Consider the following 23,537-nt stretch of genomic DNA (forward strand, 5'->3'; position numbering starts at 1 on the left):
TCTGCAGTAATGCGGTCGATGTATCGGTCTGTCGTGGTGAAGAAAGAGCTGAGCCGCAAGGCGAAGCTCTCGATTTACCGGTCAATCTACGTTCCTACTCTCACCTATGGTCATGAGCTTTGGGTCATGACCGAAAGGACAAGATCCCGGATACAGGCGGCCGAAATGAGCTTTCTCCGCAGGGTGGCTGGGCGATCCCTTAGAGATAGGGTGAGAAGCTCGGTCACCCGGGAGGAGCTCAGAGTAGAGCCGCTGCTCCTCCACATCGAGAGGGGTCAGCTGAGGTGGCTTGGGCATCTGTTTCGGATGCCTCCGGAACGCCTTCCTGGGAAGGTGTTCCGGTCCCGTCCCACCGGGAAGAGACCCCGGGGAAGACCTAGGACACGCTGGAGGGACTATGTCTCCCGGCTGGCCTGGGAACGCCTCGGTGTCCCCCCGGAAGAGCTGGAGGAAGTGTCTGGGGAGAGGGAAGTCTGGGCATCCCTGCTTAGACTGCTGCCCCCGCGACCCGGCCCCGGATAAGCGGAAGATGATGCTATGCTATGCAGATTTCATTTTCCAACAGGATTTGGCACCTGCACACAGTACCTGGTTTAAGGACCATGGTATCCCTGTTCTTAATTGGCCAGCAAACTCGCCTGACCTTAACCCTATAGAAAATCTATGGGGTATTGTGAAGAGGAAGATGTGATACGCCAGACCCAACAATGCAGAAGAGCTGAAGGCCACTATCAGAGCAACCTGGGCTCTCATAACACCTGAGCAGTGCCACAGACTGATCGACTCCATGCCACGCCGCATTGCTGCAGTAATTCAGGCAAAAGGAGCCTCAACTAAGTATTGAGTGCTGTACATGTTCATACTTTTCAGTTGGCCAACATTTCTAAAAATTATTTTTTTGTATTGGTCTTCAGTAATATTAAAATTTTCGGAGATACTGAATTTGGGATTTTCATCAGTTGTCAGTTATAATCATCACAATTAAAATAAATTAACATTTGAAATACATGAGTCTGTGTGTAATGAATGAATATAATATACACGTTTCACTTTTTGAATGGAATTACTGAAATAAATCAACTTTTTGATGATATTCTAATTATGTGACCAGCACCTGTATAAATAATTAAGTCACAGGTCTAGCAACGTTTTAGTGACAAAACTGTGTCCCTATTTAACACTGGCAAGTGTAATGTGTTTATCTCAAATATCAATTAATTTACAAGTATACAAATCTTTTTACAAAGAAAACATGATTCGTTTGCAAATAATTTTTACAACTGCAACACTATTTACAAGTTTGCAAATCTCTTTTGATTTATACATTTTTATCTTTACAAGGACAGTGCACATTAATACATTTTTCATTAAAAGTGCAGGTTTTGGCCAGCTGGTTAATTTTCAACCATTCTCCCTGGGCTAATTATTAAAACCAATTACAAAAAAATCCCAAAACAGAAATGGCGGGGTCCTTTCCTTCCAGGACCACCATGGCACCCATTTATTAATTCACTTAATAATTCATTGATATTCATTCCCCATTAACTCCCATTCTTTTCCCATAGTCTCCCTTTGAATCACAATTGACTCCCATCCATTCACCACCGACCTCCATTAATTCCCCACACTGCATAAAAAGGCTTGTTTGAATGTCAATAAAAGTACACATCTTTGTAATGATAAGTAAAAGGCCAGTACAGATATGAAAAGAATTTAAACAATCATAAGAAATCAGCTCTAGACATTTCAGGAAACTCCTCATTCTTTGCCCATGCAAACTAGCTCTTAACACTCATTCTAATTTCAACAATTTGAACAAAGTTAAAAAGCAGTATACTTAAGGTGTTGTACATTTGGACAAAAAGTAGTATAGAAATAGTTCAGTGAGTGAAAATGGACCCATATATTTAAAAATGTTGTATACTTTATGTAATATAATTTAAATACAATAATTGTGTCCATTTAACACACTGAAATATTTTTAGTACATGAAAATATTTTTAATGTACAACAAAAGTTCCAAAAGGATATTTTTTCAGGGTTTTTTTGTCCCTTTCATAGAGGAAAGTCTAAACACGTATTATAGGTTATACAGTGAGGGAAAAAAGTATTTCATTCGCTGCGAATTTTGTACTTTTAATACTAGGTTAATTTGAACAGTGAGACACAGAATAACAACAAAGAAATCCAGAAAACCACATGTCAAAAATGTTATGAATTGATTTGCATTTTAATGAATGAAATAAGTATTCGACCCCTCTGCAAAATATGACTTAGTACTTGGTGGCAAAACCTTTGTTGGCAATCATTGAGGTCAGACATTTCTTGTAGTTGGTGTTAGATTCTGTCCATTTCTGATCCATTAACAAAATTAATGCAACCGGAAGTCAGGGGAGAGCCTTTATTCAGCATTACGATGTTAACCTTCCATAGTTCTTTCATTTTTCTCACAAATGATTACAACGAAAGACATTTTATACCAGGACACACAGGATGTGGTCAGTGTTCATAGCCAACCATTACACAGACTATTATAAGAAATAGTTTATCCTACAAAATACCCTTGTATGGCATATTCCAACCTATGACCCAAGGGTCTATTCAGAGAGTCCTATGACATTCACATACACAGTTCCTAGCAGGTGGTATGGATAGAGTGTGTTTGGGACCCATCAGTAATGGAGAATCACATTTCCTACCTAGTGTCCTCAATACAGAAATGGATTAGTACTCTCACACACTGTGTCAAGCTTAATTCAATTACTTTTCATGCTCAATATCTCTCAGTCCCCCCTTCAAACATGTAACAAATAATCATTACATGTTGATAAAACTAACATAATAAAAGTACAATCCAATTCCTAATGAACTGAAAAGGTCCAAAACACCTCTGTTAAAAAAACAATAAAGAAAAATAATAAAAAGGATTATCTGGCCTATGAGGCTTTATTATTCCTTAAATGAAATGAAAATAAGATGCAATGGCCACACCTTGCTCTGACACATACACTCACCTAAAGGATTATTAGGAACACCATACTAATACTGTGTTTTACCCCCTTTCGCCTTCAGAACTACCTTAATTCTACGTGGCATTGATTCAACAAGGTGCTGAAAGCATTCTTTAGAAATGTTGGCCCATATTGATAGGATAGCATCTAGCAGTTGATGGAGATTTGTGGGATGCACATCCAGGGCACGAAGCTCCTGGTCCACCACATCCCAAAGATGCTCTATTGGGTTGAGATCTGGTGACTGTGGGGTCCATTTCAGTACAGTGAACTCATTGTCATGTTCAAGAAACCAATTTGAAATGATTCGAGCTTTGTGACATGGTGCATTATCCTGCTGGAAGTAGTCATCAGAGGATGGGTACATGGTGGTCATAAAGGGATGGACATGGTCAGAAACAATGCTCAGGTAGGCCGTGGCATTTAAACAATGCCCCATTGGCACTAAGGGGCCTCAAGTGTGCCAAGAAATCATCCCCCACACCATTACACCACCACCACCAGCCTGCACAGTGGTAACAAGGCATGATGGATCCATGTTCTCATTCTGTTTACGCCAAATTCTGACTCAACCATCTGAATGTCTCAACAGAAATCGAGACTCATCAGACCAGGCAACATTCTTCCAGTCTTCAACTGTCCAATTTTGGTGAGCTCGTGCAAATTTTAGCCTCTTTTTCCTATTTGTAGTGGAGATGAGTGGGACCCGGTGGGTTCTTCTGCTGTTGTAGCCCATCCGCCTCAAGGTTTTGTGTGTTGTGGCTTCACAAATGCTTTGCTGCATACCTCGGTTGTAACGAGTGGTTATTTCAATCAAAGTTTCCCACAGGACAGCCGCATACTGGATGTTTTTCCCTTTTCACACCATTCTTTGTAAACCCTAGAAATGGTTGTGCATGAAAATCCCAGTAACTGAGCAGATTGTGAAATACTCAGACCGGCCCGTCTTGCACCAACAACCATGCCACGCTCAAAATTGCTTAAATCACCTTTCTTTCCCATTCTGACATTTAGTTTGGATTTCAGGAGATTGTCTTGACCAGGACCACACCCCTAAATGCATTGAAGCAACTGCCATGTGATTGGTTGATTAGATAATTGCATTAATGAGAAATTGAACAGGTGTTCCTAATAATCCTTTAGGTGAGTGTATGTTGCTACTCTGGCTAATTAAACGGTCACCCAAGGAAACATCCACTTGTGGAAGTAGGGTGGCTATTGGGTAGTTGACAACCCCAACACTTGCTCTGGCATAAATATTAGTTCAGTCCGGTTTAGTGACTTTTACACATAGGTACAACAAAGTATAGTTTAGATCAACATAGTCTTTGTCATTTCCTGCAATAAAGAACTCCAGAGGGGCTGTGTCTGATATTGCTGATAGGGTTGTTATTTCAATGTGTGTATTTTTCTCAATAGATGTCTGTGTGAAAGGAATTGTGAATAAATCAAACTCTGTTTTCTTACATTCACCAGACATACGGTGTAGGAGTGCCATCTTTCTAAAATATATTCTTAATCAACTTTGCGGTTTTCCCTTTGAGTTTTCTCCGTGCTGTATGTGTCTTCTTTTAACGGCGGCTCTTGTTTTTGTCTCATTCTTGCGTTTTTTACTCTTTGGTAGGCTCCTCCAACCAGGCAGTCTCTTTCTAACACCTCAAGTCATTACCATCAATCCTGATCCGTCCTGCTGTTTTGTTTGTCGTGACATAACACTGCTGACAACATCGCCAACTATATTCCTTGCTGCGTTTTTCAGATGATTTTGATATTGAGAACCTGCACTTCAATAAAGGTATTGCCATCCAGAAAAGCCCTCGGAAAAGGCCCCCTAGACCAGCCCCATGTCAGTGGGTAAAACCGTTACCGGCCTGTGTTGTGTAGTATTCTTAAGCCTAATATCTGTTCCAGTTTTGCACTAAATTTCCAACCACAATGGGGCTCACCTTTTAGAAAGATTTAATTTTTTAATTCATCATACCCCGCCCATACACCATGTGGTTTTATATAAATGTTGATCTCTGCCACTAGTTTTCCTATGCCGTTGTAATAATCGGTGTTGAGTTCAAACTTTAAAGTTTTGTCGTGTTTCGAATCATGTAGTTCAAATGCGTTTTTACCCCATGTAAAAGTGTTCCACGTATGTGGGTATTGGAATTCTATCAAAGATACTTCCCAATCACCTTTCAAATCTATACCTTTGGCTAATTTTGTGAACTCTGTTTGTATAGCCATGTCTTGACGAGTTAATGGGCAGCGTTATGTAGAAACCACCATCACCCATGCTGATCGCAGTAAATGTAAATTACGTTATCCTAAAAATCCTGGAGTTTTATCCAGTTTCTAGGTCAAGCACTTGTTTTCCGATGGCATCCAGCTGTTGAATTTCTCAGGCCAACCAAGCCATTTCACAAGACAAATGTTCTTCCCTTTCTGTACTTTCTCATCCAGAACTCCTTCCACTTTAAAAGTTTTCCTTAGCCATGATTATTTTCAGTAATTCCTGTTAATAAAAGGTCCCAACTATCACATCACCATCGTAATCTTTTATTCTATATACAAGCGGTACCCGAGGAATGCATTCTGTTATTGTAAAATATTAATCTGTGTGCCCTTTTTCATAGCCTTTTGTAAATGCTCCTCTCAACTTTGAGAGTCTCACAGTATCTTCAACCCAGAACTTGTATCTTTGATTTACATTTATCATTATTGTTGTACCATACAGGTTCTTGAGAACTAGTCTAACATTTTCATCACAAACGTCAGCAGGCTTCATCTTAATAGGTCAATGGTAGCTATGGTTGTATCCATGAACTAAATCTTGAATAACCTCAACATAGCGATAAGTATTGGCAGCTGAGAGATACCTCCACATTCGTGTTTTATTAAATCTCTCAACGATAATCACTTTGACATCATTTCTTGTAGCAAAATGTTTTGTTGTACCTCTTCATTAACATTTCAAAATGTGAATTAAACTCCTTCCCATTGTCCTTTTAATGTCTTCAAATGCTTGCTTTTCCTCGATAACGCCTTTATTCCTCAGCACACAAATCCATGCATATTTGCTTAATACATCTATGCATGTTAACATCATTTAATGTTATCGTTTTCCACACTATAAGCACTCATGTCAACCAAATCCAGTAGGACACGGGCGCAGAGTCAAGGAAAAGGGTATAATCCAAGATTTAATTAAACAAAAGACTCAAACAAAACAAACAGCGGCAGCAACCAATGACGTGGGGTACTCCATACAAAGGAGAAACCAAAATGAACTACACCAGCATGGCAAACTCAAAGGACTTAAATAGGGTCCCCAATTGGAGGCAACGACCAACACCTGCCTCCAATTGGGGAGACCAAAAGGATTGGAGGTGGCTAGATGAGCCGGTGGAGAGACAGGAGTCAACGGATGGACAGGAGACGGGGCAGCCGGCGGAGGGTCAGGAGCCGGCGGAGGAGCAGGGGCCGGTGGGAGAGCTGGCGGAGGGGCAGGAGCCGGCGGAGGAGCAGGAGACGGGGGAGCCGGTGGAGGGTCAGCAGCCGGCGGAGGAGAAGTAGCCGGCGGAGGAGCAGGAGCCGGTGGGAGAGCCGGCAGAGGAGCAGGAGCCAGCAGAGGAGCAGGAGACGGGGGAGCCGGCGGAGGGTCGTTAGCCAGCGGAGGAGCAGGAGCCGGGGGAGCCGGCAGAGGGTCAGGAGCCGGCAGAGGGTCAGCAGCTGGCGGAGGAGCAGGAGCCGGCGGAGGAGCAGGAGCCGGCGGAGAAACAGGAGACGGGGGAGCCGGCGGAGGGTCAGCAGCCGGCGGAGGAGCAGGAGCCGGCGGAGGAGCAGGAGCCGGGTGAGCCGGCGGAGGGTCAGGAGCCGGCGGAGGGACAGGAGCAGGGAGAGCTGGCAGAGCGGCCGGGGCAGGCTGGGGAGGCGAAGCGGTGGCGACAGGCGACGGCGCCGCTGAGGCCGGGACCGGAGAGGGCGCCGCAGGGAGAGGCGGCGGCTCCAGGGCAGGAGAGGACTCCGCAAGGAGAGGCGCCGGTACCTGGGCAGGAGAGGGCGCCATGGGATGAGGCGGTGGCTCCTGGGCATGAGAGGGCGCTGCTGGATGGGACGGCCAGTAATCGGCGGGCTCGGACGGCCAGTCATCGGCGGGCTCGGACGGCCAGTCATCGGCAGGCTTGGGCGGCCAGTCCTCAGCGGGCTCGGGCGGCGGCGGCCAGTACTTGGAGGGAAGAGACCAGGAGCTGGCGGCGGCGGCCACTGGGCAGCGGGAGGAGCAGCCGGCGGAGAAGTAGCCGGCGGAGGAGCAGGAGCCGGAGCCGGCGGAGGAACAGGAGACAGGGGAGCCGGCAGGAGGAGAAAGGAGAAACCAAAATGAACTACACCAGCATGGCAAACTCAAAGGACTTAAATGGGTCTTTCCAGCCCATTCCAGCCTTGTAGGTCTATAATCTTGTCCCTGACATTCTTTGGTCTTGGCCATGGTGGAGAGTTTGGAATCTAACTCCCTTTAAGAGTGTGCTTCTAATCTGAGTTAGTTACCTGTATAAAAGACACCTGGATAACCTTGTACTTGGTTTTCTTCCAGGATAACCTTGTACTTGGCTTGATTCATGTGTCCTTCACAAAGACAAATCTGCCTGATTCCAGCCTTGCTGAAGCCTCTCCAGGTCATCACCGATCCTCCACCAAATTTCACAGTGGGTGCGAGACACTGTGGCTTGTAGGCCTCTCCAGGCCTCTAACCATTGGATGACCAGGTGTTGGGCAAAGCTGAAAATGTTACTCGTCCGAGAAGATGACCTTACCCCAGCTGCTGTTTGACAATCCTACAGTTGTTGAGTGACATTCGAATGAGTTGACGGTCATCTCGGTCAGTGAACAGTAGTTTTCGCTCTCTGCGAGTCTCTAGCTTTGTTGTCCCCAATATTTGTTGCTTGACCTTGTTCTTATGAAACGCCGTCTTTGAAATTTTCAGGATGGAAGCAACCCTGACGTTCACTGTATCCCTCTGCCAATAAAGCCAGAAGTGAACCATTCTTTTCCTCACTCAAAGCTTTTCTTTTCATCATCATCATCATCATCTTCTTCCGCTTATCTGGGTCCGGGTCGCGGGGGCAGCAGTCTAAGCAGACATGCCCAGACATCCCTCTCCCCAGACACTTCCTCCAGCTCTTCCGGGGGGACACCGAGGCGTTCCCAGGCCAGCCGGGAGACATAGTCCCTCCAGCGTGTCCTAGGTCTTCCCCGGGGTCTCCTCCCGGTGGGACGGGACCGGAACACCTTCCCAGGAAGGCGTTCCGGAGGCATCCGAAACAGATGCCCAAGCCACCTCAGCTGACCCCTCTCGATGTGGAGGAGCAGCGGCTCTACTCTGAGCTCCTCCCGGGTGACCGAGCTTTTCACCCTAACGGATCGCCCAGCCCAGCTCATTTCGGCCGCCTGTACCCAGAATCTTGTCGTTTCGGTCATGACCCAAAGCTCATGACCATAGGTGAGAGTAGGAACGTAGATTTACTGGTAAATCGAGAGCTTCGCCTTGCGGCTAAAAATTCTGTCCATAAAAATTACAAACAGAACCGGCGACAAAGGGCAGGAGTCCAACATGCACTGGGAACAAGTCTGACTTACTCCCGGCAATGCGGACCAAGCTCCTGCTTCGTCATACAGGAACCTGACAGCCCTTAGCAAAGGACCCAGGACCCCATATTCCCGAAGCACCCTCCACAGGATGCCGCGAGGGACACAGTCGAATGACTTCTCCAAATCCACAAAACACATGTGGATTGGTTGGGCAAACTCCCAAGAACCCTCCAGCACCCTGTAGAGGGTATAGAGCTGGTCCAGTGTTCCACGGCCCTGACGAAAACCACACTGTTCCTCCTGAATCCGAGGTTCTACTATCCAGTACCCTGGCATAGACTTTCCCAGGGAGGCTGAGAAGTGTGATCCCCCTGTAGTTGGAACACACCCTCCGGTCCCCCTTCTTAAAAAGAGGGACCTCCACCCCGGTCTGCCATCCCAGAGGCACTGTCCCCAACTGCCACGTGATGTTGCACAGGCGTGTCAACCAAGACAGCCCCACAACATCCAGAGACATGAGGTACTCAGGGCGGATCTCATCCACCCCCGGTGCCTTGCCACCGAGGATTTTCTTGACAACCTCTGTGACTTCAGCCCGGGTGACGGATGAGTCCACCTCTGAGCCCTCATCTTCTGCTTCCTTTTGCCTCCACAACCACCCGGGCTGCAGACCGCTTGGCTTGCCGGTACCCGTCAGCTGCCTAAGGAGTCCCACAAGCCAACCAGGCCTGATAGCACTCCTTCTTCAGCTTGACGGCATCCCTTAGTAGTTAGTGTAGGGTATAATGTGTCAGAATGGTGATTTATGGCCCTGGGGGGCGGGACTTCCATATTGATGTGACAGGTGGGCGGGACATCTGGTTTGTAGTGTGGGACTTCCGTTATGACGTATGTTAGGGTGGGACTTCCTGTATGACGTATGTTAGGGTGGGACTTCCTGTATGACGTGTGTTAGGGCAGGACTTCAGGAGTGACGTATGCATGTCCGGTGATTTATGATTACATTGATGTGTCAGTGTTTGATGTTTTACAACGCCTGATGAGCAAACCAGACTAGTGTTATAACAGGTGGGTTATGTTTGATGATTAACAAATGGGGCTTAGGGTTCCGGAATGTTAATTAACAAATGGGGCTTAGGGTTCCGGAATGTTAAATTCCCAGTGTTGTGTCAGCGGTAAGTTGTTTGGTGTTAAACAAAATGGTGCCAGGGTTCCAATGCCATGTGGTACAGATGTAAACTTCCATGTTTTACAATGTGGTTGTAACATGGTGTTTTTCCACAAGCACGGAGTTACACGTGAGAGACATTTTTTTTCTGTAAGATATAAAGAAGGGGATGGACTTACGATTTTGGATAGTTTCAGCCCAACATTCAATTTAACAAGAGATGGGCTTCAAGGTTATATCTGCCCAGTAGTAATGGTCCCTAAATAACCACTAATACCAACTGCAGTACATGCAGGTTAGGTATAATCCCGTGTCTCACGGTTTGTAGTCCAACACAGCATTACAGCAAAATAACATCGCATGAGCAATGCTATTATTTTGAAGGAGTTTCCATGGCCGGAGCCAACCACACATTTCGCAAAGGTGGATTGTGTCGCGGTTGGGGTTTTAAAATATTGTTATAAATAAAAACAAGTGTATGTATGAGCAATGGTGAGTTTTGTAATAAAAATGGTTGTTTAAGTCAGCATTAACTTCTAAGTTGCATTATAGGGCAAAACGTTACAAAGTTACCCGCAAGCAGCATATAAATTTGCATGAACAACGGCGAATCGTTGACAGGCAAGGATAGGTTATTTCAGGTAATTAAAACATTCGTAAAAAGGTGTCTTTTGAAATTGTACAACAGAGATCAACGCAAGATTGTTTTCCACACATTGGTAGAAATGTTTAATAATAGGCAACGTTGGTTAAAAAAAATACTGTAGTATTTGTGTTAGTATGGGCTTATGCTGTCACTTCCGGGTGAAGATGTGCTGCATTCTCTTAATGACCAACTCGTGAAATCTGATTTTGAATTGCTGTATTATGGTCCTGTGTTTGTTAAATGTTGAACTGATTAATGGCGATATGGTGACAATAGCAAGCGTTTACATGTAAGCAGATGAGTTTATCGTTAATATATACAATTATATGACGTGATGTCACGGCTGAGCCGCGAAAATTAACGAGAACGGCGGTTCTACCAGACAGGGTGTATCAATATATTTGGTTGCCAAACAGCTACAATAATCAGAACTAAATAGTTAAGTTTTATCCTGAATTTGTATCATTGCAGCATGTATAGTTCTAACACAATTTGAATCTAACGTGAAGAACGATGACATGTAACCAATGACAAAGTTAAGAGGCGTGACTTGATGGAGGCCACCCGGCTGCGATGTGAAGACAGTAATTAAACCCCGCAGCATCCACAAAAGTCAGCTGTTGTTTCAAGCGTGGAGTATATCATTTCTGTTGTAAGTACAAGTTATTTTATTTGAAGTAATTTATTTGAATTGTGATGCAAATACAAACAAGACATTTTAACTTTTTAAGAATGTCCAACTACACATCACCATCGTAATCTTTTATTCTATATACAGGAGGTACACGAGGAATGCATTCTGTTATTGTAAAATATTCATCTGTGTACCCTTTTTCATAGCCTTTTGTAAACGCACCTCTCAGCTTTGAGAGTCTCACAGTATCCCCAACCTGGAACTTGTAGCTTTGATTACCATTTCTCATTAATGTTGTGCCATACAGGTTCTTGAGAACTAATCTAACATTTTCTTCACAAACGTCAGCAGGCTTAATAGACCGATGGTAGCTATGGTTGTACCCACAAACTAAATCTTGAATAACCTCAACATAGCGATGAGTGTTGGCTGCTGTCAGATACCTCCACATTCGTGATTTAATTGTTTTATTAAACCTCTCAACGATACTCGCTTTGACATAATTTCCTGTAGCAAAATGTTTTATGTTGTACTTCTTCATCAACATTTCAAAATGTGAATTAAAAAACTCCTTCCCCTTGTCCGTTTGGACTTTTTGCGGTGTTCTTCCTTCTTTTAATGTCTTCAAATGCTCGCTTTACCTCTACAGCGCTTTTATTTCTCAGCACGCGAATCCATGCGTATTTGCTTAATACATCTATGCATGTTAACATAAATTTCATGTTATCGTTTTCCACACTGTAAGCACTCATGTCAACCAAATCCAGCTGAAATTGCGAATTTATATCATGAACAATAACTCTATTCCTTTTAAAATGTATAGCTACAGGCCTGTGTAGCGTGTATGTATCCTGGGCGAGCAGCCAGTCATCGGCCTCACCATTTTTGAGGATCTCCCCGTTTTTTTCCAAGTATGCTCTTTTCAAACCCTCTCTACCCACATAAGCACCAGGGTTTGCCGGGTCATAGTAAATACTTTTCATAACCTGTTCAGACATTGTAGAGTGTTCGAGCAATAATGAGAATTAATACATGTTTAACAATTTTCAGTTTTCGAAATTACACAACCAATATATTCAGAAAAGTTACACAAACATTCAGATTTCTCATAGTCTTTGTTTATATACATGTTAACATGAGAACTGAAGCTACCCGGGCCTTAGACAACAGACTCTTTGCTTTCATCACACCATGACCCCGCTGCGTCGCATACAACATCCTCATTAAATTTGTCCATGTACTCATCCCTGTTCTCATTCAGTCTCTGTGTGATGTTCGGCTCCAACTTGAGCTCATACAGAAAGTTCTCAGCGGCCTCGTGAACATCAGTCATCGGTGCGTGAAAAACAGATGCGTTCAAAGCCTTGACCAACACATGTTTCAGTCGCGGTGTTAAAACTGTCGCCACAATGTCATCATAATGGGCCTCAAAAAAATACTCAGGCGGTTCGAGACATGAATGTCTTGTCTGGCTCGGGTGGTCCACTTCACATCCGATGCATGCTTTGTGTAGAATAGCACCAACAACGTTTTCCAGAATCATACCCATTGTTGCTTTGATGATCTTTAAAATTTTTGGTGCAAGGTGTTTGTCCATTTTGTGATAACTCTTGTGAGCATTTGAAAGGTATGACAGGTTAAGAGGACCTAGTTGATCACCAACCCTGTCAATCCAATGGTAGTTTCTTGATGGGTATGCCGGTGGAATCGAGCTGTCTGGGTCAGGGGTTCCGTAGAAGGCTTCAGCGTTGTCATCCCAGGCGTCACACAGCCAGTCCTCAGCCTTGGGTTCTTCAATCACCGCTTGGTTGTAATCTTGAGACATGTTTCGTAAATTCTTCCGACTGCTTGATAGTCACAGGCGGTCTGTCGGTTTTTATGTTGTGCTGATGACAGTGTTAGCTTAAGGCGGGTCTTCAGGGTCTTACGTCAGTCCGCAGTCACAAACTAACACGCTGACCTTTTCCGGAAATAACTCCAATCTAACAGAGTCATACTCTTTCAGCCCCTCGACAACTTTAAACAGTACATCTACTGTATTATGTGGGCCTTGTTTTGGCCCCAAATAAAACACTTTTCGTAAGGTGACCCATAAACTGGCATTAAAAACCATTTGATCAGTCACACCAGCCTTAAACACATGGCCTTCGGGTAATTCATAAAATGCCACCTCTGGTAGCTCTGGGTTGAAGATGTAACCCCCGATCCGACCATCGTCCAATTTCCACTCCTGTGTCTACATATCCTGGTGTAGTTGATGGATTCGGGTTAAACTCTGCATCGGTTTCTTCGGGGCTGGCATGTTGATTGCATCTCTGCGGTCCATTTGCAATTTCTTACCCAATCGCTGAGCTGCTTTTAAGGTGTTAGCTTTCACCGGTGTTTCACCCAAAACATTGATTGCAGCACAATCCTCCATGTTTTGTAATGTGTAGGTAAGTTCGCTCAGGCAAGACTGAATGACCATCACCGATGTCTGCGTGGTTTAAATACACATACCACGCCAGTCAACCCATAAAACATGAAAGGTTAACAACCACCGTTTGTATGCCAGCTGTTGCACCACTTGTCAGAAGATAAAACACCAGGGTTTTATATTTGTCGAACACCATTTGCTGTACACCAAACACCTTACCGCTGACACAACACTTATTTACTGCCTGGGAATTTAACATTCCGGAACCCTAAGACCCATTTGTTAATCATCAATCATAACCCACCTGTTATAACACTAGTCTGGTTTGCTCATCAGACGTTGTAAAACATCAAACACTGACACATCAATGTAATCATAAATCAGCGGTCACCGGACATGCATACGTCATACAGGAAGTCCCACCCTAACATACGTCATACAGGAAGTCCCACACTAACATACGTCATAACGGAAGTCCCACCCTACAAACCGGATGTCCCGCCCACCTGTCACATCAATATGGAAGTCCTGCCCCCCAGGGCCATAAATCACCATTCTGACACATTATACCCTACACTAACTACTTCCCTGACTTCCAGTGTCCACCACCGGGTTTGGGGATTGCCGCCTTGACAGGCACCGGAGACCTTACGGCCACAGCACCGAGCGGCCGCTTCGACAATGGCGGTGGAGAACATGGTCCACTCGGACTCAATATCTCCAACCTCCATCAGGATCCAGTCAAAGCTCTGCCGAGGGTGGGAGTTAAAGATCTCTCTGACAGGAGACTCGGCCAGACGTTCCCAGAAAACCCTTCCAGTACGCTTGGGTCTGCCTAGTCTGTCCAGCTTCCTCCCCCGCCATCGGATCCAACTCACCACCAGGTGGTGATCAGTTGACAGCTCCGCCTCTCTCTTCACCTGAGTGTCCAAGACATACGGCCGCAGGTCAGATGAAATGACAACAAAGTCGATCATCGACCTACGGCCTAGGGTGTCCTGGTGCCACGTGCACTGATGGACACCCTTATGCTTGAACATTGTGTTCGTTATGGACAAACTGTGACTAGCACAGAAGTCCAATAACTGAACACCGCTCGGGTTCAGATCAGGAGGGCCGTTCCTCCCAATCACACCCCTCCAGGTGTCACTGTCGTTGCCCACGTGGGTGTTGAAGTCCCCCAGTAGAACGATGGAGTCCCCAGTCGGAGCACTTTCCAGCACCCCTCCCAGAGACTCCAAGAAGGTTGGGTACTCTGCACTGCCGTTCGGCCCGTAGGCACAGTGAGAGACCTATCCCCGACCCGTAGGTGCAGGGAAACGACCCTCTCGTTCACCGGGGGAAAACTCCAACACATGGCCGCTGAGCTGGAGAGCTATAAGCAAACCCACACCAGCCCGCCGCCTCTCACCATGGGCAACTCCAGAGTGGTGAAGCGTCCATCCTCTCTCAAGGAGTGTGGTTCCAGAGCCCAAGCCGTGCGTGGAGGTGATCCCGACTATATCTAGTCGGAACCTCTCAACCTCATGCACAATCTCAGGCTCCTTCCCCATCAGCGAGGTGACGTTCCACGTCCCTAGAACTAGTTTCCGTGTCCAGGGATCCAGTTGTCTAGGCCCCCGCCTTCGACTGCCGCCCGATCCTCTCTGCACCGGCCCCTTATGGTCCCTCCTGTGGGTGGTGAGCCCACGGGAGGGCGGCCCCATGTCGCTCGTTCGGGCTGGGCCCGGCCGGGCCCCATGGGGAAAGGCCCGGCCACCAGGCGCTCGCGAACGAGCCCCAACCCCGGGCCTGGCTCCAGGGTGGGGCCCCGGCTGCGCCATACCGGGCGACGTCACAGGACACACAATTTTTTTCTTCATTAAGGGGTTTTTGAACCCCGGTTCTGTTCGTAATTTTTATGGACAGAATTTCTAGGCGCAGCCAGGGGCCGGAGGGTGTCAGGTTTGGGGACCACACGATTTCGTCTCTGCTCTTTGCGGATGATGTTGTCGTGTTGGCCCCTTCAAGCCAGGACCTTCAGCATGCACTTGGACGGTTTGCAGCCGAGTGTGAAGCGGTGGGGATGAAAATCAGTACCTCCAAATCCGAGGCCATGGTTCTCAGTCGGAAAAGGGTGGCTTGCCCACTTCAGGTTGGTGGAGAGTGCCTGCCTCAAGTGGAGGAGTTTAAGTATCTAGGGGTCCTGTTCACGAGTGAGGGAAGGATGGAACGGGAGATTGACAGACGGATCGGTGCAGCTTCTGCAGTAATGCGGTCGATGTATCGGTCTGTCGTGGTGAAGAAAGAGCTGAGCCGCAAGGCGAAGCTTTCGATTTACCGGTCAATCTACGTTCCTACTCTCACCTATGGTCATGAGCTTTGGGTCATGACCGAAAGGACAAGATCCCGGATACAGGCGGCCGAAATGAGCTTTCTCCGCAGGGTGGCTGGGCGATCCCTTAGAGATAGGGTGAGAAGCTCGGTCACCCGGGAGGAGCTCAGAGTAGAGCCGCTGCTCCTCCACATCGAGAGGGGTCAGCTGAGGTGGCTTGGGCATCTGTTTCGGATGCCTCCAGAACGCCTTCCTGGGAAGGTGTTCCGGTCCCGTCCCACCGGGAAGAGACCCCGGGGAAGACCTAGGACACGCTGGAGGGACTATGTCTCCCGGCTGGCCTGGGAACGCCTCGGTGTCCCCCCGGAAGAGCTGGAGGAAGTGTCTGTGGAGAGGGAAGTCTGGGCTTCCCTGCTTAGACTGCTGCCCCCGCGACCCGGCCCCGGATAAGCGGAAGATGATGCTATGCTATGCTATGCTATGCTATGCATCTACAACGTCGATGATTTGATTTGTTTATATTTTGGCTGATAAAAGTGACCAGCTGGAAATAAACTGATAAATAGATGGTAACAATTGTGACATTAAACATTTGGGTCGGACTTGCGTTTATTTTTGTCAGTGTAGGTAAGTTAGCCTTCTGTTTGGCGTCATCTCAGCCTCGAAAGCAAACAAACATACTGTTGTGCTGTTCGTTCTCTACTAATGCAGCATTATTATGTCTATTCAACATAATAATAACTTTATAATGATATGACAAAATGTACTGTATACATACCTTTTTGCTGTCGATGCTTTAAAGGTCCCATGACATGCTACTTTTTGTAGGCTTTAATATAGGCCATAGTGGTCCCTAGTACTGTATCTGAAATCTTTTTTCAAAAATTCAGCCTTGCTGCAGAATTATAGCCACTACAATACAGTCACAGAATGAGCTTCCTTCAAACGGCCCGTATTGGTGTCTGTGACTTTAAATTTTAATGAGGATGAAAAAGGCGGGGCAAGGTGGTGAGTGAGCGGGGCATGGTGGTGGGTGGGCGTGGCCTTTACTATCTTGCGGCAAAGGTAACGTGCATGTTTACCGGTATGTCTGGATCATATTGCAATGGCACAAAGACACATTGAAGCATTTCAGTTTGACCCAGAATCCGATCCAGATGGAGAAGCAACGGATGAAGAAGTTGCAACTCAGCGCCTCCAGAAGGATGTTTCCGAATGGTTAGTTAAAAATATTATGTCTATATGATACTTTGTTAGGATGTCTGATTATCATGTAAGTTAAAGCTAAAGCTAATCTGCTTTTGCCTTTTCATGTTTCTCTGATTTGAGATGATTTTAAAGCTGTGTTAGCATCTATATCAGTAAATATTCTAGTTTAGAGAAGAGGGTTTTTTTAAATGTAAAAATTCTCCCTTCATATCATGAAGTCACGTTACACAAGATATATAAAGCCTATATATTTATGTGCGCGCAGGAGTAAATAATTTTGTTGTGTAACATTATGTACATAGTCGTCTGTGAAATGTTTGCCACAGACATGCAAAACTTTGGGAAGCTGTGTCGGCGCTTTTCCGGAGAAAATGAAATCATTCCACTGGTTCTTCTGTGGCATGTACGAAGGAAGTAAAAAAAAGGCTTCGTTGCTCATCTCTACATCCTATTACTGAGCAATTATTGTGTTTCCTTCGCTCAAAAGCCATGATGCCCCTCCTCGTCGCGTAGACAAATTGAAGTCGCGGTCACACACATGTGTGCCTCACACCTGGCTCTATTTAAATTCTTTCTCTGGGCGGGCAAAGCAGAAAAAGGGGAGTTACCATGGGAGTTAACAATTTCTCCTTGCGACGTCACAAAGAGACGGGTCCAGATCAGCCTGTTTGATTCTCGGTTTTCTCCAAGTCAGAGAAAGATAGAAAATGCTCAATTTACACCGAATGGAATTTTTAGAAAATTTGGGACCATATATTGGCTAGGTGAACTCATATTAATGTTAAAAAACCTCACAAAATGAAAATTTCATGTCAGGGGACCTTTAAACGCACATCTGATGTCAGCCTTCCCTGCACAGCATGTGCTCTCCGTGCATCGCGCAGTAACACGTGTCGAAAATAAACAACACGAGGCATCAGTGATAGTTTTTATTTCGCCTCTAGAGGCCGCTATTGTAATGCATGATGCCAGCAGACCTTTCTCATCTCTCGCATACTGTGTAATGAATGACAGCACGCGCTTCTCAGCCGCTCGAGCAACGGACGCAACCAGGAAAAACTATCGGTATGGATTTTTGCGGATAACGATAGTTCCATCAATCAACTATCAGGGCCGATTAATCGGCAAAACCGATGAATCGGTCGACCTCTATTCAAGATGATGGTCATTCTACCTCGGTCTGGGGCTCCATGCAAGATCTTACCTCGTGGGGCATCAATGATCATGAGGAAGGTGAGGGATCAGCCCAGAACTACATGGCAGGACCTGGTCAATGACCTGAAGAGAGGTGGGGACCACAGTCTCAAAGAAAACCAATAGTAACACACTACGCCGTCATGGATTAAAATCCTGCAGCGCACGCAAGGTCCCCCTGCTCAAGCCAGCGCTTGTCCAGGCCCGTCTGAAGTTTGCCAGTGACCATCTGGATGATCCAGAGGAGGAATGGGAGAAGGTCATGCAGTCTGATGAGACAACAGTAGAGCTTTTTGGTCTAAACTCCACTCGCCATGTTTGGAGGAAGAAGAAGGATGAGTACAACCCCCAAGAACACCATCCCAACCATGAAGCATGGAGGTGGAAACATCATTCTTTGAGGATTCTTTTCTGCAAAGGGGACAGGACGACTGCACCGTATTGAGGGGAGGATGGATGGGTCCATGTATCGCGAGATCTTGGCCAACAACCTCCTTCCCTCAGTAAGAGCATTGAAAATGGGTTGTGGCTGAGTCTTCCAGCATGACAACGACCCAAAACACACAGCCAGGGCAACTAAGGAGTGGCTCCATAAGAAGCATCTCAAGGTCCTGGAGTGGCCTAGCCAGTCTCCAGACCTGAACCCAATAGAAAATCTTTGGAGGGAGCTGAAAGTCTGTATTGCCCAGCGACAGCCCCGAAACCTGAAGGATCTGGAGAAAGTCTGTATGGAGGAGTGGGCCAAAATCCCTGCTGCAGTGTGTGCCAACCTGGTGAAGAACTACAGGAAACATATGATCTCTGTAATTGCAAACAAATTGTTCTGTACCAAATATTTAGTTCTGCTTTTCTGATATATCAAATACTTATGTCATGCAATAAAATGCTAATTAATTACTTAAAAATCATACTGTGTGATTTTCTGGGGTTTTTGTTTTAGATTATGTCACTCACAGTTGAAGAGTACCTATGATAAAAATTACAGACTTCTACATGCCTTGTAAGTGGGAAAACCTGTAAAATTCTCCCCACTGTATGTGTAAGGTTTCACAGAACCATGCAGAAAAGGGTTCAATAATAGAGGATGTGTTATTACCCACAATCAGCACTTCACAAATTTTTCAAAATCTGCCAGTCCATTTGTGCTACCAATATATATATAAACATGCCCTCAGAGTATAATGTTCCATCTAGAGAGGCTCTTGTTTCAATTGACACAGACTTGACATCCTTATATTTCAAATGGGTGGCCTGTTTGACAGGTTTATCCAAAATGTCAGGAGAAACCACAGATACACTGCCAATCTCCACTGATGGTTTGAAAAGGCTTGGTATGTCAAGGAAGTAAGCTAAAATGAGTTGATGCCATCTGGCTAACGTTAGACATAAAATTGTTCACGTCTCAAACTACTTAAAAAAAAAACTATGCTTTGCTTCAAAGCGTATGGTCCAACAGTCTGTTACCCTAATTTTTCGGTGGGGATTTCGGCCAGATTTCAGTACTTGGACATTTTGGGTCCTAGATTCATTTCTGTAACAGATACAACCTATTATGATGTATCCTGGTAATCACAACCCCCTTGGCTTCAATAAAAACACATAAAAACAGACTTTTGCGTCACCATTTAAAAAACTCATCTATTGGAAAAGCAAAAATAATCTTTTTCGGAAAACATTTCTGCCATTCAGCATAAAGATTTTTTTTTGAAAGCATTATAAAGAATTGTGTCAATGATATTTCCTCATACTTTCATGCCTTTACTATCAAATTACACTGTATTGGGTTGAAAATAACTAAATAATTAAATAATAGAATGTAAAAAATATAGGCACCCCCAAAAAATGTGGTTCTTCTACCTAGAAATAAAACACAATAAAATGAAAGATAATTATCTTATATCACTTCTTTTTGCATGTAATGACGCAGAACAACACTAGGTAGCACTAGATCGCTAGTTACATTTGGACTTATATAATTTATAAACTCAGAAAAATTATCAACTTCTTCCTAAAAACTCAAGAACACCCCCATACTATGTTGACTAAAAATTTATTTTTATATCATATTTATAATACCAACTATGTATTATGGTTCAAAACATCATATATAGTGATGTACACCCTTGTAATCCCTATTCTTTTCTACACATTAGCCTTTCTAAGATGCATGGTCAATGTCGTTGCCTGGTGAAAAGTTCCCATAGCAAGCCAAACAATACACAGACAACCCAAATTATACACGGACAACCCAAATTATACACGGAACGCTTCACGAAAGTGGCTAGAAATAATATACCATTGAAATTGGACGATTATGGTGATTCTATTTTTATAAATATTTATGCAAATGAGCACTGTCCGCGGATCCGCGGATGTCGACTATGTAAGGCTAAAGGTCCAAAACAACTGATTAGATAGGGATAGTGGTCCACAAAATGGTAATTGAGTCTCAATCTGAAGTCAGGAAAGGCCTCCTTGAGCAACTGCCTGTGGACTGAGATTTTACCCTCCAAATAGCAGAGTGATTCATTCGTGAAAAAAGATGACGCCATGAGTTCTACAATGTCCTTGAGTTTGTGTTCAAGAAGTACACCCCACGTTATGTCATTCTCCTGTACAAGTTCACCAAACATTAAAGGCAGAATTCTTAACAAAGTCCAGTTCTCATGACTGTTGCCTCCAATTGATTTATTAACTCTAAATATTGGAGGCATTTTCTGAGGCCGATTCATTTTATCAGCAAATGAATATGGGAAGTTCTGAATAGCAGTGTTTAATTCCTATAAAAGTATGTACTTCTTTCCCATATTAACTTTATTAACTTTCCCAGACATAAACTAAGTTCCACTGGAACAATTCCCTCCAGAGGGTCATGCAAGAAGTCTGGTGGGAATCCGGTGTTAAGTGCACTTCTCCTCTGCATTGCAGAATTTAAGATGTGAACTAATTGCTAAAATGGTCCTTTTTACAATCAGTGGAAAAACCCACAGAAGATGATATTCCTGTAGATTATGCTATTCCAGTAGATAATGCTATAGATTCTAATTATGATGAAGGGAAGGATGAGAGTGCAAAATCAATTAAGCCTAGACTTGCATCCTAATTCCTACGTATGCAGACAATTCTTCATGTTTCCATCTCAGCCACACAAGAAATAATCAATTAACTTTATGAAATTGGTCTTTTTGCTGGAGAGTTAACTGATAAAGCAATTCAAAATGTACTAAGGCAACATTAATGTAACCTTGACAATTCTCTTTTAACTTAAACATTTCAGGAAAAAAATCCTCTACTCTTACTTTATGAGACTGGTCCTTTTGGACCCCAAAATATCATATTTTTTCAGAGAGAACTTCCCTGTCATTGAACCAGTTGAATATGTTTTAGATAGTGACAAAAAAAAAAACATTTGTTTATGTTCCCATTTTGAGTGTTTTGACACAGTTGCTGAATGGAAATGGGAATCCGGTGGGGCTATGGGGGCCCTTGCCACCACTCACGTGGGGGGTGATAGAGGTGACCTAGGTATGCCCAGTGCCAGTTCTAAGGCGTTGGGCAACACCTCAAGTGGGGCTTGAAAAAGCCCTCCTGGACATCGGCAGGTGTAAGGACTGGTAGGGTTTCCATGACACGCCGTACCTGGTCTCACCACCTCAAGTGGTGGAGCCCCTGGCCAGCCTGGAGCAACCAACGCCTGCTCCACGCCTCCAGCTGCCCAGTGGTCGCCGACGCCAGCTCCTCCTGCTGCCCTGTTGTCGTCGCCGTCAGCTCCCCCTGCTACCCTGTTGCCGCCACCGCCAGAACCCGTCGAGGACTGGCCGCCGCCCCGGCCCGTCACCATTGCTCAAACATCCCACCACCATTGCTGGCTGATTTTCAATAAATATTCTTTACTCACTTCCTGTATCCAGTCTGCGTTTGGGTTCGGGCCTTGAAATCCTGACACCTGGACTAGTAGGTTGACATGTTACAGATAACAGATTAGACAGGTTTACTTCATAAGTTGCATGCACTCGATTCATTCTATTTCTAATCAATATAGGAATAGAGAGTGGATGATATACACCAATAATTGAAACATAATTGTTTCCTTTTTTGTGATAAATGCTTTATTGAAAAATGTACAAAATATATATAATAATATATATAAAATATACATTATATACACATTTTCCTTTTCTATTCCTGCCCAGCAATGTCACAGAGCTAAAGTCCTTTGTACATCCTTAGGAAAGCAACAGTATTAGAACCCCTATAACCATACCTTTATGCTGCAGGGACAGATTTAAAGAAGAGTCGTCATTAAGCAGAAGTAAGGCTGGGGAGACTGGGATCCTGATCTTAAGAATGTCACTTAAAGTGAGAGATATTTCCTTCCAGAATCTAACCACGTCGGGGCACTCCCAATAAACATGCAAGAAAGACCCCTGGACATTAAGTGGGCAGAGATCACAGTTTGGAGACGTGGTGATCTTCATAGAATAACGCCTTCTGGGGGTGAGGTACATCCTATGAACATGCTTATAGTGTATTAATTGATGGTTGGGGTTTTTGGCTGTACCACTAAGATTTTCCCACACTGTGTCCCAGCAGATCTCTCTATCGTGTACTTCATTTAAATCTCTATTCCAGATACCCTCTACTGGTAAGGGGTTATAGGGTCCAGAAATGAATTTGTAAAGTTTAGAAATCACCCCCCGTGTAGGTCCTACTGAAACTAAGTAAAGTAACTTACGTAGGGAATGTGTAGGGAGAGCTGTTCCCCACGGGACACCGTATGCCCTCATAGCTGATCTTAATTGCATATAAAAGAAAAAAGATGAACCTGGAAGATCAAATTCAGCATGTAGGTCGTTAAAAGCTCGTAAACCATGGACACCATACAAATCTTTTAATAAATTCACTACCCTATTCTTCCAATGTGGAAATTAAAAGGGCACATTACCAGTGAGTAATGAGAAGTTATTAAAAAGTGGTGTGTGATTATGCCATTTATAATCTGTGCCAACATGCTTCATTACAGCTCGGTAAGATGTGAGCAGAAATGATATAACTGGGCCTAGTCGTAATTTGGCTTTTTTCAATGGTATATTAGCATACACCAGGTCTTGCAACCAGTGAGGTAATACAATATTCTCCTCAATTGGTCTCCAAGAAGCGGAGGAACTATGGTTGAACCATGTAGATAGAGGGCGTAGCACATAAGACCAGAAGTAGATTTTAAAATCTGGCAGAGCTAGTCGCCCTAGTGTCTTGTCTCGCTGGAGAGTCGTGAGGTTTAGGCGTGGTCTCTTTCCTTTCCATATTAATTTAGAAATTAATGACTAAAGCTTATCCCAATATCCCAAAGGGGGAGCAAGTGGGATCA

Source organism: Esox lucius, chromosome 23 (genome assembly GCF_011004845.1).
Source record: "Esox lucius isolate fEsoLuc1 chromosome 23, fEsoLuc1.pri, whole genome shotgun sequence".
Taxonomy (NCBI): domain Eukaryota; kingdom Metazoa; phylum Chordata; class Actinopteri; order Esociformes; family Esocidae; genus Esox; species Esox lucius.